Below are 6203 nucleotides of genomic sequence, written 5' to 3'. Positions count from 1 at the left end.
CATCTAATTATATATATATATATATATATATATATATAAGGTGAATTTCTCTATCATGGCGGCTCTTCACAAATTGTGAACAGATTCAAAGCATGGCTTTATTTGTCAATATACAAGTGTGATAATCTAATTAATATTTTATTTTTTTCACTTGATGTTCAATATTTTTATTATAATTTTTTTTTAAAATACTTATCATGAAAAATACAAATAAAATATTTTCTAACAAAAATAACTTTATATTTAAAGAGATTTAAATTCAAAATTTCTAATTAAATTACCATTATTGTATTAAGTGTAATAATCTAATTATTAAGATCGACCCGAGTGCATATAATATAAAATGGAAATAATCTCTGGAATATATCTTGCAGGTAGTGTTAGCCGCCATGAGTCATACTCCATTTTATGTGATGAGTACTACTACTTTATTTTTAGTCCATTCAGAAAAAAAAAATAATAATAATAATTTAATTTAAAATTTAATTCATTTTTAATGAGATAATATAGTCATATGAAAATTATTATGACTTGTTTTTATTAGTTTATAAATTTCTAAAAATTATTTTTTGCATATTTTTATTATGTAAATTGTAATTGATTAACTCTTTAAAAATATCATCATACTTTAAAAAGTCATATATTTTTTAATAGGAAAAATATAATGGCATAAATTGAGATAGAAAAAGGATAGTATTTCTTATTATATTCTTCCACGAAGACTAATCTTACGTGGCTTAACCGTATAATTTTGACCCTACAGGCTACAACACTCCACTACAAGCATTGATCCAATGTATAAATATAAAGAATTGAGAATACCATCTCAAAAGCACAGAAATAGCCATGGGAGTAGCACAAGTTAACCAAATGTGGTTCCATCTCATGATCATCCTCTTCTCCATCTCCATTTCTTCTATTTCTGGAGCTGTAAGTCACCCTTCTCTATTTCTAAATGACATAAAATAATATCTCCTATATGGTGTTTTACATGTATTATTTCACGTAAGACGTGTGTATATTATGTTTATATGTGCATTATATATGTTAGTATGTATTTAATACGTACGAGAAAAAAAAAATACCTACAAAGAACACAACTTATTCCGAAGTTCCAATTATATATCGTGCAATACTGATTTGATACAAAAATTAAATGCAGGAACAAAATTGTGTACACTCAGCTTACGTTCGTACCGGGTAATTCGCAGGGGCTGGAACTGACTCAAAAATTACGTTGAGTCTTTATGAAGCGAGTGGGTCTGGAATCAGAATCAAGAATCTACAGGCATGGGGTGGGCTAATGGGCCAAGGTTATGACTACTTTGAAAGAGATAGCTTGGATATGTTTAGTGGTCGTGGTCCGTGTTTGAATGGACCGATCTGCAAAATGAACTTGACTTCTGATGGAACAGGCTCAAGTCATGGATGGTATTGTAGCTACGTCGGAGTAACCTCCACAGCAGAACACAAAAGATGCAGCCAACAGCAGTTCAAAGTGGAGCAGTGGCTTAGTGCTGATGCTTTTCCAGATGGGCTGACGGTCACTAGGAACAACTGTAGGCGTATTATGTCCGATGAGCAACAGCCAATTTACGAATCTGAATCTAGTACTGTTGCTGATGTAATTTAATTTTGAATTAATTGGGGTTTAATTAAAATTAACTACTCTCTGATCTTTGAATTTAGTTCTGAATGACGTTGCATAATCTGTGATGCAAACGTCCGATGAAAATAAAGAATTCGTCCACTGGTTTTCTTTGTTGAGAATATAATTAAATAATAAAAGTGTGTTCTCTCTAATAGGTTAAGTTTTTAGATGAGATGATCACACACTTCAACATGATATCAAAGCAGGCTGAGAAAAAAACCAGACCCGTACATAAGGGGCGTGTTTGAAAAATCGATACAATTATTAACTTTTAACTCTTTCTTTGTACATAAGTATGTTCTAGAAATCTGTACGTTGATTCATCCTTCTTCAAATATTTATAATCGTGAGCTTATTTACTTCAAACTTATACTTACAATCTTTATGATATAGCTTAAAATGGGAAAGACTTTATGTCCTCCTCTATGATAAGTTGGACTGTCAGTAGATAGTTTATTTCCACTTTTATTTTATTGTAATCCATTTCTGTTGTTAATTTTAACCCCTTCTTGATGCTCCATAGTTCTATAGTGAGGTTTGTTGTAAGCGATATCTCACCGGTGCTTCTTAGCTAGCATCCACTTTCCTTGTTCATCCCTAAAATTCCCTCCATAAGCAGGCTATATGAATCTTCACAGCCATTAATATTCAATTTAATGAAAAAAGTATTTAAGTTGGTAGATGACTTTCTAAATAGAATATCAATAGTTGAGTGATTTTGAAGATAAAAATATTTATAATTGAGTGACTTTGAGGTTATTAAAACAAAGTTAAGTGATTTTCTGTGAAAAGAACTATTAGTAATTGGGTGACTTTCTGTGAGAAAAAATTCATAGTTGAGCGACTTTGAAATTATAAATGAAAGTTGAGTAATAACTTTTTGTGAAAGGAAGTATTATTAACTCACAAATTATTATTTGAGAGTATCGAAAAAAGAAGAAAAAGAACAAATATGTACAAGTACTCATGAATATAATAAATATTAAATAAAATAATAGTTACAATTTGACGTAATACACATATATACACTTTAACATGATTTCAATTAGCAAACAAATACATCAAATTACGAATCTGAATCTAGTACTGTTGCTGATGTAATTTAATTTTGAATTTATTGGGGTTTAATTAAAATTAACTACTCTCTGATCTTTGAATTTAGTTCGAATGACGTTGCATAATCTGTGATGCAACGTCCGATGAAAATAAAGAATTCGTCCTCTGGTTTTCTTTGTTGAGAATATAATTAAATACGACATTAAATAGTCTAGGAAGATAATAGGTCCTCATGAAAGTTTAGTATTGCAACAGCAAATCCGACCAAAGTTGAGGTATTTTTTAGACTCTTATCCCTATTAGTATTTGAGTGACTTTTTGTAAGAAAAAATCATAGCTGAGTAACTTTGATAATATAAATAAAAGTTGAGTAACTTTCTATGAAAAAAAGTATTAAATGAGTGACGAGATATTAACTCACAAATTATCATTCGAGAGTGTCCAAAAAAGAAGAAAAAGAACAAATTGTACAAGTACTCATGAACACAATAAATAATTAAATCAAATTATAGCTACAATTTGATGTGATACACAGATATACATTTTAACATGATTTCAGTTAACAAACAAATACATCAATTTTTTGAGAATACGTATCTTGATACCTAAACTTGATTTAAGTTGGCCCATAAATATGGTATTTTGCATAAGTTATATGACATTTTATGTTTAATTTTTAGAAAATCTAATAGTTGAAGTCCTTTGACATACTAAAATAATAATTGTGATTGTGTTTAACGAACCTGTCGGACATTATAGATAAGCTTATATATATATATATATATATATGGAAAAAGATATCAGGAAAAAAAATATTTGACTTTGTAAGTTGAAAATTTTAGGCTAGATTAGGTTAGGCTTGGAAGAAATCTGAGTAAGGTGAGGTCTAGGACAATCTAAAAAAAGAATTGGGTGAAATGTCTAAGTAGATTTTATTTTCCTTGTTGCTAAGATGTTAAGGACTCTGTAGGAGTACTTTTCAGAAGTAAATTCGGATGAATAGAACTCCTAATATCGAACTTGGTGTGAAGGGGTTAGTTTGGAACACCAATGTTTGAAGATGTGTTGCGAAATAGGCTAATTTGGGACGATTTATGAGGTCATATCCCATGCAAGCCGCTATATCAGGTGACATCCCACTACAGTGGTGGAATTAATTCTTGTTATAATGTCGTTGATATAGAAGGATTGGGCCGCTATGACGAGGTAAGTCACTAAAAATACAGAAAAATCCTCGAATCGTTCATTATCATCTAAAACGTTTTGGGGAAGTGCAGAGGCGACGTAGGACGATTTTTGTCTGTTTTCTATCAAAATCATCCATAAAGGTAATTTTGTTCTTAGGCCTTAGAATCTGTAGTGGTGATTTTAGGGGAGGGTTTGGTTTGACTTAATGGTGAAAACCCTTAGTTTGAGTGGGATAATCATGAGATTGGCCTAGGGTTTGAGATTAGGATATAATTCGAGCTGGGTATTTAGGCAATTTGGGTTTAATTATCTGTTATATTAATTGTTTATAAATCAAGAACAAGCTAGGCATCATAACAAAGGGAAGGCTCAAGTTCAATAAAGCATTTTGAGCTTAATTCTAGTTAGGTATGGTTGAATTGATCTTGTTTACGTTATATGTGTTTGTTAATTGTTTCACTAGTAATACTTGTACAGTATGTTACAGAGATGAAGGGGATGAATTTGAAATGATATTTTGTTATCTATCTCATGCAATGAACTCGTCATGTTTGCTTGTGTGTTACAAGTGTGAATGTTTCATTATGGTTGTGATTGTGTGGTGTGTGATTGTCAGTTGGCTCGAGTATCACATTTGGTATACGTATTATCGATTAGCTCGAATACCATGTCTGGTACAAGATATCTCCTGGTTGACTTGGGTATCACATGTGGTACATATTATCGATTGGCTTGGACACCACACCTGGTATGGAATATCTATCAATTGTCTTGAATATCATGCTTGCTACAGGTTCTATATCGAATGACTTGGTATCACGCTTGGATATACGTGTAATTATTTGTGTGTTGGTTTCATGAGTAAATCGGGTTGCTTTTATTGCAATGTTGGTGAGCATTTTTGTTGTGATTGTTAAGTTATGATAAGGACTGGAGTCTTGTTTGTGTTTATGAATCAGTACTACATTGGCACGTATGTTATATCACATACATGTTTATTTATGTGTATTATTTGCATCAATATATGTTTATAAGATTACCACGTTAACGTTATAAATATTATTAAAATCATTATAGAACGAAATTAGTTTATATACTGTCACGATTCAGATTGTCGTGATTGGCACCCACACTAATTCTCCAGTCAGAGAATCACTACTACAACCAATTAAACCCAAGCAACTAAATCAAAATTAAGAAAATAAATAGAGTTCCCGTAAACTCTAACAAAAGTCTAACAATGCGAAAGAAAAAAAACCTAGAACCTGAAAGTCAATGTACCAAAACATCTAACAATGAACCAAGTCTAAGAAGGGATACAACCCCAAACTAATGAAATAATCAACTAACTAGAACATAAGTCTAAGTCCGAAAATGGAGGACATAGACGAAAGAGAATTTCATGGCAGCCCGGAAGAATTGGCTCACTCTTGAATTCGAACGACGATCACTGATCTCCTAGGCGAGGTCTGTCAGTAGCCGCTTGAAGATGCACTGTACCCAACAAAAATAAGAGCAAGTGCGGTATCAGTACACAACCACAGTGTACTGATAGGATCACACGGCTATCCCACTAAGTTCTACATAAGCAAGTCAAGACAACATTATAAGCACATGCATACATATCAACATATACATTATTATCAACATTTACGAACAACGAACAACTTCACATTTTGTATCAAATCATTGGTCATCTCATGGAACTCAAACCCAAACATTTAGCATACCGAAATATGGTACCCGATCCCAATGTTATGCCAGAACGTGGAAACCGATCTCATATTTATGCTAGAACGTGGCAACCGATCCAAGTTAGTTTTGTCAGAACGTGGCAACCGATCTCATTCACACACCACAATCACAATCACAAGTATATCTTCAAGATCATACATTTAAGTCATGATTCGTGGCATTCATCATTCCTCTAGCTCATTTACAACAAGTGTGATCAATAATGCAACATTCATATACATACAAGTATCATAATGAAGCAAGAACAAGCATACATCACACAATCATAGAATCACAACCATCACCTACTTCGTATCCAAGCTTGAATCCCCCAAGACACTTGAATCTTTCCTTTTCGGATTCTTTCCGCCTGTTCTAGGTCTACAAACAACAATTTAATACGAGAATCGATAAACAATCACTAATTATCCGAATTACTAACAATTCTATGAACCCTAGATCAAACTCATGATCCCAATTATCCAAATTAGAGTTGTTTCCACCATAGAATCTATGACAAAATCCTCCCCCATCAATATTCACTCATTATATTACGTTCTACGAATTTGGGGAG

At 32.2% G+C, this 6203-nt stretch overlaps 1 pseudogene; it reads left to right on the top strand.

The window, feature by feature from the left end:
* The first annotated feature begins 820 nt into the window (after positions 1-820).
* Positions 821-1692, top strand: LOC125859492 (PLAT domain-containing protein 3-like; annotated as a pseudogene).
* The last annotated feature ends 4511 nt before the right edge of the window (positions 1693-6203 follow it).

This window comes from Solanum stenotomum, chromosome 3, assembly GCF_019186545.1.
Source record: "Solanum stenotomum isolate F172 chromosome 3, ASM1918654v1, whole genome shotgun sequence".
NCBI lineage: Eukaryota > Viridiplantae > Streptophyta > Magnoliopsida > Solanales > Solanaceae > Solanum > Solanum stenotomum.
The sequence above is the reverse complement of the archived record's forward strand: the minus strand, read 5'-3'. Positions and strand labels throughout refer to the sequence as shown.